The following is an 11,470-nucleotide window of genomic DNA, read 5'->3' on the forward strand; positions in this document are numbered from 1 at the left end:
CATGTAAGCCTGCATCAGACTGATTGCAGGGTCAGAACAGAGGAGGAGACATATTCAAGACATGTTTGTTCTTCACTCTAAAGGTTCTGTCACCAATTTACCAAATCTATTCAGGGCCAGCTTCCTGGTGCACAAGGCTTTATACATGCATAAGCCTTTCTCTAGATCCCAAGTAGAATTAAACCTCTTTGTACTTCTCATTTATATGTTCTCTCACATTTTATTGCATATGGGCTCCAGGAATACCACTCAAAGAGAAGGGGACATAGAAAGAGATATCACCTGCACTTCTTCAACATCAGGACAGTAAAGTCAACAAACATTTTTACAAATTTTAATATTTCATTTTCCCCCAATTACATGTAAAAAGAATTTTTAACATTTTTAAAATTTTTGAGTTCCAATTTCTTTTCCTCTATCCCTCCTCTCCACCTCTCGTTTGAGAAGACAAGCAATTTGCTATAGGTTATACATATGTAATCATGCAAAACATTTCCATGTTAATCACGTTGTGAAAAAAAACACTAGAAAAATAAAGAAAAAGTATGCTTCTATCTGCATTCAAACTTTATCAGCTCTTTCTCTGGAGGTGGATAGCATTTTTTATCATAAGTCCTGCAGAATTGTGTTGGATCATTGCTGAGAACAGCTAAATCATTCATAGTTGATCCTCGTGTAATGTTGCTGTTACTGTATACAATGTTCTCTTGGTTCTGCTCGCTTCAGTTTGCATCAGTTCATATAAGTCTTCCCAAGTTTTTCTGAAAACATCCTGCTCATCATTTCTTATAGCACATTAGTATTTCATCAAAATTCAACAATCTAGGGGGCAGCTAGGTGGCAACTCATTAGCTGTGTGACCCCGGGCAAGTCACTTAACCCCAATTGCCTCACAAAAAACAAATCAACAAGTGTCTTTAAGCACCTGCCACATGCCAAGCACTGACTAGGCCTGAGATTTCACTACTAGAGGAAGCAATATATTCTACCCATGTAGGATAGCAACTTCCCTGAAATGCACAGTCTTAGAGAGGTGCCTGAGGCACTGAGAAGGTAAAGGACTTCCCCACCCTCAGGCAAGTGTCAAAGTAAGTGCCAAAGGCAGAATTTGAAGCCAGGTCTCCCTAATTTGGAGATCTGTTCTAATCACTGAACCACTTGCTTCACTGTGTTTATAAACTGTTACTTGGGAGCACCTGGATTACTGAATTAAAATAATTTTTATTGATTTTTCAGGAATTGCATACACATTTGAATGATGGAATTTGAGAAGTAGAAGGGATATTTGAATACTCATTTTTCAAATGGGGAAACTGAGTCCCAGAAACTTGCCAAGGCCACCTTAGAAGTTAGTGGCACAGAGTGACCAGATCCTCAGACTTTAGATGCGATGATCCTTCTTCCTCACAGACTGTAGCTCATGCATTTACCATTAAGCCCAAACCTTTACACCTTAAAAGCAAACGGCACGGAAGGAAGTTCCCTTCCTTTCCCTTTTGTAACCCTGGCATGGCACTGTGCAAATCAATACCCCATTTGCACATTTTGCAGTAACATCTTCTAAGAAAATGCAAATGATTGTTCTTGGAGAATCAGGAAAACAAAACCTGCGAAGACTGTTTGCAATGTGCATATCATATGGGATCATTTATTGTGTGAGTGGGTGGGGGTAGGGTGGAAAGAGAGAGAGCAAGACAACACAGAACACATATTTATGATAGTCTAAATGTTTATTCAACAGCTCCTCCACTGATTTTTAGTATTTTAGACAGACAGCTTGCAGTAATGGACTGGCAGGATGCAAATCACCCTTCTTGGCTCTCTCTAAATTGGTGGCAGTATTGTCGCCTTTACTGCCTGGCCTTGCAACCTAATGATGTCCTCCTCAAGCATTCCTACAACAACTACAATTCTGCACATTTCAAAAATCTTTTAATTGACTCAAGGGCCAGCCCTGTCTTTAGTCATAACAGGAGGTTGATTATGAGCAGAAATGGAATAAAGAGCATTGTATCAAAACTTTAGAGCTGAAAAGAACCTTCTTATTTTACAAATGAGGAAACTGAGACTAAGAGGTTAAATGTTAAGCAAGTAAAAAGTCATGGAAAGGGGGTTATGAATCTAGTTCTTCCACCTCTAAATCCAGGATTCTTTTCAATTGCACCATACTTATTCATAAATATGAAATGTGTCTTCCACATGTCTGCAGCAAATGGGGCAATTGCTTTCTCGGAGCCTAGTCAAGGAGCAGGGCAGTGGCAGAAGTACCTGGAGTGCAATAAAGAGCAGCTACTCTCTGAGGATTCCAAAGATCTCTTAACTGCTCAATCATTCAATCAATTAAGTAGTAATTATTAAGCACTTACTATACAATGAGCATTCCCATAGGCAGTGGGGATACACATAAAAAGAATGAAACACTCTATTCACGATGAGCTTATGTTCTAATGGGAACTACGATAAGTACATAAAATATATGTGTCTACATATATATATCATACATCATATAAAATAAATATCACACCTCCATGACCTCTTTGCAGCTTTTGGTAACTTTTATAACCTCTTCCCTTCTGAACACTCTTTCTTTCATTGTCTCCTATGACTCCAATTTCCTAGGTTTTCTCTTATTTGTTTTGTTACTCTAGCTAGCCTTTCTCTGCCTGAGGCTCTGTTCAAGGTCCCTTCTTTTCCTTTTACCTGATATCCGAGATCTCATCAGTTGCCATATGTTCAAATAGTATCCCTATTATAACAAATTCAAAAATCATACATTTTCCTTCTGAACTCAACACATATGACCAAATACTATTAGACATACTCAATTAACAAGGTGGCATGTTGGAAACAGCAGAACTCTTGGAGTCGGGAAGAACTGATTTCAAATCCTCCCTCAGACACTTACTAGTTGTGTTACCCTCAGCAAGTTCACCTACCCTCTCCATGACTCAATTTCTTCATATATACAATGAAGGGATTTGATTCATCCACCTCTAATGTCCTTTCTAGCCACTGCATAATTCAAAAGAGGAGAAATTGTAATCAAGCCACCTGATAAAGCAAACACAAACATTAAAAAAATTGGTGAACAAAGAAACTACGTTATGTTGAAGGAAGTCATAAATAACAAACCAATCAATGTCTCTAATAAGCTTATATGCTCCAAATAGCTTAATGTCTGAAGTCATCAATTAAATAACAATTGAGCTTAAAAAAAAGACATAGAAAAACAGCAGTGATGGAGACTTCAATATCCCTGCACAGGTTTTGTATAAATTTAACATAAAGACAAAGAAAAGGGAAAATATGAAATTGAACAAAAGTGAACAAAATGTAGGAGGTATTAAAGCTAAAAGACTTCCGAGCATCTTTGAAATGGGACTGAAAAAGAAAACACATATTGATATGAAAGACAGAAGACATCCACAAAAATTATTTTCAAGAAGGATAAGGATTGTTTCCTTTTGGTCCCTTTTCCCATGGCTTAGCACGGTGCCTGACACAGAGCAGGTGCTGAATAAATGCTGGATTGATTGACATTTATATAGCCATTGAAAGAAAAAGAACTGTTTTCCTATACAGCATTTCCTATACAGCCAGGGCCTTCCCTCTGAGATCATGTCCTACTTCTCCCTTCTCTTTCTGTTGATTCTTTCCTGATTGTTGCCACGATGTCTCTTCCATTGGAATGCAAGCTCCTTGAGGGCAGCGATTTGTGTTTTTGTTAATACTTTATTTTTTTCCCCCGACATTTAAAAAACAAAACAATTTTAACTTTTTGAAAGAAATTTTGAATTCCTAATTCTCCCCCGCCCCCCTCATTGAGAAGGCAAGCAATTCCATATAGGTGATACCTGTGCAGTCATGGAAATCATTTCCCTCTTAGAGGGACTTTTGATGCCCTTTACAGTAGAGACCTCGTGCCCCACCTTCCCTCCCTCTCCTCCAATTAATTGGAAGAGATCAAAGGACCAGAATAATGCAGCCCTGCCCTGCCCACCCCTCCCCCATCACTCCTGTTGAAGGTGTGAATTCAGTGGGTTCACTGATGACTCAAGGGAGTATTTAAGGCAGGGACTGAAGGACCTGGGTAGGTCATTCAGCCCCAGTGACTCTAGCTGGTAACAGCCCCAACAGCAGCAGCTCCCACGGGCTGGAGATGAGTGGAAGACAGTCTCGCCTGAAGATGTCTCAGCGTGCCACTCGCGACAGCGAAAATAGCCCCGAGGACGAGGCCCAGGACCTGGAAGTGTGGACAGCAGCAGCAGCCAGGGAGTCAAAGCAGCCGAAGCTGTCGGACTCGGACTCGGACTCCGGGTCAGGGTCAGGGTCCCAGTCGGTGTCGCAATCAGGTGAGGAGGAGTCTGAGGAAGACGGAGACCAGGAGGAAGTGGAGAAGGAAAAAGAGAACGAAAAGGAGGAGGAGAAAGAAGAGGAGAAAGAAGAGGAGGAGGAAGAGAATGAGGACCGTCCAAGAAAGAAGCCAAAACACCAGGGCTTCATCTTAGATGAGGCTGAGGTAGACGATGAGTACGAAGAGGAGGAAGAAGAGTGGGAAGAAGGAGCAGAGGACTTTCTGGAGAAAGAGGGGGCTCCATGGCCCCAGCGGCCGTTATGGCGACGAACAGGACGACTGCTCCCGGGCCCGGCGCCTCCAGAAAGCCTGGAGGGATCAGGGAGAGGAGGAGCTGGCCCGCTATTACATGGAGAAATACGCCACTAAATCCTTCCGGGGAGCCCGGCGCAGAGGCTCCGAGCAGTTCCCAGGGGACATTGGCCAGCAGTTGCTGCTCCCTGGAATCCGGGATCCCAAACTGTGGATGGTCAAGTGCAAGCTCGGGGAGGAAAGAGCCACCGCCTTGATCCTCATGAGGAAGTTTTTGGTGTCCCAGGTCACAGACAGCCCGCTGCAGATCAAGTCAGTGGTGGCTCCGGAATACCTCAAGGGCTACATCTACGTGGAGGCCTACAAGTTCAGCTACGTGGTGGAAGCCATCGAAGGCGTGGCCAGCCTGCGCCAGGGCTGCCAGAGCCAGCAGCTGGTGCCCGTGGAGGAGATGACGGACGTGCTGAAGGTGCTGGCCAAGGAGGGCCCCCGCCTGCGGCCCAAGAGCTGGGTGCGCGTCAGGGCGGGCCTCTACAAGGATGACATCGCTCAGGTGACTTTCGCGGAGCCTGGCCGAACGACGGTCTCCCTCAAGATGATTCCTCGCATCGACTACAGCCTCGTCACAGCCCCCCAGCGGCCAGAAAGACGGCTTCGCCAAGAGGAAGAGGGTCAGCAGACCCCCACAGAAGCTCTTTGATGTTCAGAAGATTCGATCCCTCGGAGGAAAGGTTGGTGCAGATGGAGACTTTTTCATCTTCAAGGGGAACCGCTACAGCCACAGAGGCTTCCTCTTCAAGACCTTCGCCCTCTCGTCCCTCATCAGAGAGGGGGTGAAGCCCAAGCTCTCCGAGCTGCAGAAGTTTGAGGAGGGGCCCGACGCCCTGCAGGAGCTCCAGGTGCGCATCGAGGACGGTCCAGACGCCGAGCACAGCTTCAAGCCTGGAGACAACGTGCAAGTGAGGGAGGGTGAGCTCATCAACCTGCGGGGCCGGGTGGTCAGCGTACACGGCCCCAAGGTCACCCTGATGCCCAAGCACGAGCAGCTCACCGGCGTGCTGGAGCTGTCCGCCTGGGAGCTGCAGAAGGACTTTGCCGCGGGAGACCACGTGCAAGTGATCTCGGGTCGCTTCCTCGGCACCACCGGCTTCGTCCTGAGAGCGGAGGACAACTCTGTCCTCTTCTTCTCTGACCTCACCAGGGAAGAGCTCAAGGTGCTTCCCAGAGACCTGCAGCTCTGCCCACACACGTCAGCCGCGGTGGATGCTTCGGGCCAGTACAGCTGGGGCCAGCTGGTGCAGCTGCAGCCCGGCATGGTGGGCATCATCGTCGGCCTGGACGCGGACACTTTCCGGGTCCTGAACATGCAGGACCAGGTGATCACCGTGCGCCGCCAAGCAGTCACCGCCAAGAAGGACAACCACCTGGCTTTGGCCCTAGACGGCCAACAGAACAGCATCCGCGTCAAGGATTCGGTCAGGGTGGTTGACGGCCCACGCTCTGGACTCGAGGCCAAGATCCTCCACCTCTTCAGAGGAGTCGCCTTTCTCCACTCCAAGAAGCTCATGGATAATGGGGGCCTGTTCGCCTGCAAGTCCCGCCAGCTTCTAATCGTCGGGGCTTCCCAGTCTACCTGGGGCAAAGACCTTTTGGTAAGGGGCCTGGATCCGGGCCGGAGCCCTCACCTCGCCAGTCCCAAGCGCCCTAGCCCGGGGGGGCACAGGGGGCCAGCATCTGAGAGTGCAGCTGGTGGGGGCCTGAGCCGGGGCTGGGACCGGGACCAGGACCCAGACCGGGGCCCGGGCTCCGACAGGGGCCGCGGCTACGGCCACCGAGACAAGGGCCTCGTCGGACAGTCTGTGCGCATCTGCAAGGGGCCCTACAAGGGCTACATTGGGCTCGTGAAGGACGTGACGAAGGGCGTTGCCCGCGTGGAGCTCCACGCCACCTGCCAGACAATTTCCGTGCATCCTCAGAGACTCGTGCCCCTTGGCACCACACGCCCGGGACTCCTGACTCCCAGCCCTGCCGCTACCCCCAGCTACGCCTCCCAGTCGCCGACCTACGGCTCAGGCTCCTTTCCCTGCCTGTTCGGCTCCCAGACCCCCATATTCGAGAGCAGCTACACTCCAACCCACACCGGTGCTTGGGACTCCAGCGACTGCAACTCACCCTCCAGGACATAGACTGATGAGGAAGATGCCTGGCACCACGAGCCCACCCCCACCCCGCCGTCCCTCCACTGGACTCCTGGAATCCTTTCCCCATCGCGCCCCTCCCCCACCACGTCTCCAGATAGCTTCTTTCTTTGATGGCTTTTGGCGGTTCATTTTCTTTGGTTTTAGTCTGACCTTAAGCACCAAATCCATCGGGGGTTTCCTTATTTACGTCCCAGAACAGGTCCTAATTGTACACGAAACCGAATCTCTTGATTCAACCAAACTCGTTTTTCTTTTTAAGTATGTATAATAAATTCAACATATAATTTTCAAACTGTCTTCCTTGTCAGTGATTCCTTTTGGCCTTTTCCTCGGTTCTCTTTTGAGAAGGGTTGGTAGCTTCCAGGGAGAGACCCGGCCCCTGACACCAGGCTTTCCTGGTCCTCTTCCCTCCAGGTCTACACACACCACAAACCCCTAGACACCTAGAGCCTCACCATTTCCCCTCCCCCACCGGGTGCAGTAGGGATCACGGGACTCCCTCTCCCCAAGACTCCTAACCACCCAGCCTAGGCCTCCACAATAGTCACCAGCCCTCACAAGGTCCTGTTCACTTTCACAACCTCCATTCCCCGGTCCGATTCCTTCTCATGTTCCTACCTATGGCTCACTAATTTCTTCATTCGTTCATTCATCCTTGCATTTCTTTTTCTTTTTTTGTCTGAACCTAACAAATTCCAACTCAAAGGACCGTTCCCATATACATTAGAGAGGAGGACATATTTATCTCTATGTGTATACATCTTCCTCAGTAGAGTATCAGTTTCTTGAGGACAAGGAGTGTCTTTTTCTTTTTTGTATCCCCAGCACTTAGCACTGTGCCTGTCACAAAGTAGGATCTAATAAACATTTATCTGACGATATCGTCTCTAATTGCCTGTATTTATTGTTTGGTTAAGAATCCATCTCGTATCTATGATCTACTCTCTTTCAAATTTTTTAGACCATGATCTTTCATATTAAATTCCTGTATCCATTTAGCGTGGAATATGGTGTTACTCTGAGTCTCATTCCTGAGGCGAATCATGATAGTGAAGTGGCAACCACGCTGAGCTGAGCAGCTGGTGGCAAATGAAGAGAGGACGGGGATTTGGAGCCTTCTAAAAGGGCAAGCCCTTGGATGAGGGTTTTTGCTCCTCCAATCAGAAAGGGAGAAATACTTCAGGGTGCTAGTAAGACCTGACTAAGATAAAATAGGGCTTTTTTGATTATATGAATTGAAGTGGAATTTACTTGAAAAGCACTGGCACAGACAAAAATCAATGCATCTAGCATGAGAAGCTCTGTGGTTAAGTAAGAAAAATTTTTTTCAGTCGGATTTTTTCTGATAATGGCTACACAGAAAAGATATAACACACACACACACACACACACACACACACACACACATATAGCATATAGCATATATGAGCCATCCCCCAGTAGATAAGTGGTCTAAGAATATGAGCAAAGAGTTCTCAAAAAAAGAACTGCAAAGTACTCATAACCACAAGAAAAAAAATTGTTCCAAAAAACTAATTCTAAGAAAAATGCAAATCAAAATTTTTCACCCTGAAGATTGACAGTGATGACCCCCCCACCAATGGTAATAGTCCATTTTGTAGAGGTTGTGGAATGATAGACCTAACTAATGTAGTGTTGGTGGAACAGTAGAATTTAACATGTTTCTTGAAAAGCAATTCATCCAGATTTTCTGTCACCCCATTTGAGTTTTCTTGGCAGAGATACTGGAGTGTTTTATCATTTCTTTCTCCAACTCATTTTACAGATAAGGAAATTGAGGTAAACAGAGTTAAGTGACTTGCCCAGGGTTATACTACTAGTAAGTGTCTAAGGCCAGATTTGAACTTAGATCCTCCTGACTCCAGGCCTGGCATTCTATCCACTATACCATCTAGTTACCCTGGAAAGCAAATTGGAATTACACAAATTGAGTGATAAATGGAGTCTTTGTACCAGAGACTCTGTTACTGTGTGCTCCTGGTCCAAGGAAACCACTGATAACAGGACAGTGCCCAGATACTCTGATGTAGAGAAATATTTTATTTTTTGTGTTAATGAAGACTTAGAAACAAAGAAGATGCTCATCAACTGGGGAATGGCTAAATAATATGTATATATATATATATATATGTATATATATATATATATATATATATATATATATATATATACACACACACACACTTCTAAGTATATATGTATGTTTGGGTATATATATTTCTAAGTATACATGAATTACACACACACACACACACACACACACACACACTTCTAAGTTCTAGGCCTCATAGATTGTCTCCATGTTATAATTTTGCTATTAAATCAAAAGACCATAAAGCCATCTGTTGTGTTTCCAAGCTACAAATACCACACACAGCCTATTTTCTGAATTTAAAGGTTAAAGATACGATGTTTCAAATAATAAAATAAGGCGCATTAACAACAAAAATGACCAAAGTCTTTGTTCTATGCCACAACAGCCTGAAATTAATTTTTCCTGAGGCTCTGGGGTAGCTCAGACATAACTAATAAAAAACACTAATGGAAGTGAAAGAAAGCATACCTATTGAAATCTGAACTGAAGATTCCTGTGGTTAGCCTGGAGCTTAGCAGGACAAGGCCTTGTAGGCAAAATGGCAGATTCTGTAGAGGTTCAGCAAGCAGACACGCTTCCTCCACTGAGTCCCATTCTGATAACTCTTCTTGGCATGGAGCACATCCTGTAGCAGGCCTCCCCAAGTGGAAGAGGCTTTGACCACAGGCTTGGGAACACTGCATTTGGAGCCAAAGTACCTGGGATCAAATCTTGCCTATGTGGGTGACTTTGGGCAAGGCCTTTAACCTCATTGGACCTCAGTTTCATTTCTGTAAAATGAGGAGATAGAACTGCTCTTGGGCATCTTCCTAGCTCTAAACTTATCACTCTATGCATGACCTTGGCCATGTCACTTTCTCTCTCTGGGTCTTAGTTAACTCACATGTAAAATGAAAGGGTTGAGCTAGAACAACTGGCCCCTGCAGTCCCTTCCAATGAGTGTGTTTTCTTACGACTCTATCTCATTCATCCAAGAGCCAATCTAGCTAAGCTTGGAGAGGCTCTTGATCAGTTTGGCTGCAGGGTGCTGAGTGCTTCAGCTACAAAGACTTACAAAGGCCACCCATAAGGTCTTGAAAGAAGGATCAGATACAGGAAATGAGGTATAGAAATCTATCCTGCCCTACAGGGAAAGGGAAGGAGATAAGAGGGGGAGAGATAGAAGGGAGGGCAGATTAGGGGAAGGGGTATTCAGAATGCATGCTGTCTTGGGGTGGGGTAGGGGCGGGACTGGGAGAAAATTTGGAACTCAAAATCTTGTGGAAGTGAATGTTGAAAACTAAAAATAAATAAATAAAATTTTAAAAATCAAAAAAAGTAAGAAAGAAGGCTCAGTTGCTGGGGGGATGGGATGCTACATGCTTGTAGGGCATCCTCAGTGGCTGACGCCCTCTCAGGTTCCCTCAGCTGTGGGTCTAGGATCCTTTGGTTACATGGGAAACGTGCAACTTTTGTGATCTGCATCGGAGTAGGGAATAGCCAAAACAGAGAAATCTCAGGTCTCCACACTGTTGAATGGTTGCAGTTCTGCGTATCTCGTTTTCAGAAGGTCATTCGCTGATCAGAAAGCATCTTGAAGAGCGTCACAAAAAGGGTAGAGGGAATCAAGATCCAGCCAATCAGAGGGGTCATTGAAGAAACAGATGTCTAGTCTAAGGAAACTGTTTAAGGGGAACCTAATGACTGACTTCAAGGTTTTGTCATGTGGATTCAATGAATACTTCACTTGGCCCCAGAGGGCAGGGCTGCAACAATGTGTGAAAGCAGTAGAGGGACAGATATCAGAAGAAACTTCCTAAGGACAAAAGCCATCCCAAAGCACAAAGGGCTGCCCCCTACATGAAGCAATGGGTTTCTTCCTCCTTTTGCTCTCATTAGGGTTCATTCATTTTCAGTCATGTCCTACTCTTCTGACCCCATTTGGGGTTTTCTTGGCAAATATACTAGAGTGGTTTGCCCTTTCCTTCTCCAGCCCATTTTACAGATGAGGAAACTGAGGGGTTTGGTGACTTGCCCAGAGTCACACAGTTAGTAAGTATCTGAGGCCAGATTTGAACTCAGAAAGAGGAATCTTCCTGACTGCAGGTCTGGCACTCTATGGACTGCACAACCTAATGGTCCATCACTTCCTCCCTAGAAGTCTTCAAACAAAGGCTACATGACTTTTTGGGGGGGTTATGTTACAGAAGGAATTCTTCAGGTACAAGTTGTACTAGATGACCTCTAGGGTTCAGTGATTTAAAACATTCTTACTTTTCACCTTACCTTTTCCCTTACTATGAAATAGCCCCAGTAAATCATACCATGCCACTGAACAGTGTTCATTGCTTTGAATCCCTCCAATGCTAATGTGTATGAAATAGCCACAGAACTGGGCAAATTGTGAAATGCTAATTCCATTGGCATGGTCCTAACCCTTTTCTGTTATCCAGTACAAGGGATCTTAATGTCCAACTAGGATAATCTCTACATAACCTAGTGGGAAGAATATGACACAGGTCTTGTTTACAAGGAAGGAAAAAAGACACCTTGGAATATGTCAGAAAA

The 11,470-nt window shown here is 45.5% G+C and overlaps 1 pseudogene; it reads left to right on the top strand.

Annotated features, from left to right (window-relative positions):
* The first annotated feature begins 4,348 nt into the window (after positions 1-4,348).
* LOC110212930 (transcription elongation factor SPT5 pseudogene) lies at positions 4,349-6,918 on the top strand (annotated as a pseudogene).
* Positions 6,919-11,470: the final 4,552 nt, after the last annotated feature.

The sequence above is a fragment of the Phascolarctos cinereus genome, unplaced genomic scaffold (genome assembly GCF_003287225.1).
Source record: "Phascolarctos cinereus isolate Bilbo 61053 unplaced genomic scaffold, phaCin_HiC Scaffold_5;HRSCAF=322, whole genome shotgun sequence".
NCBI classification, from domain to species: domain Eukaryota; kingdom Metazoa; phylum Chordata; class Mammalia; order Diprotodontia; family Phascolarctidae; genus Phascolarctos; species Phascolarctos cinereus.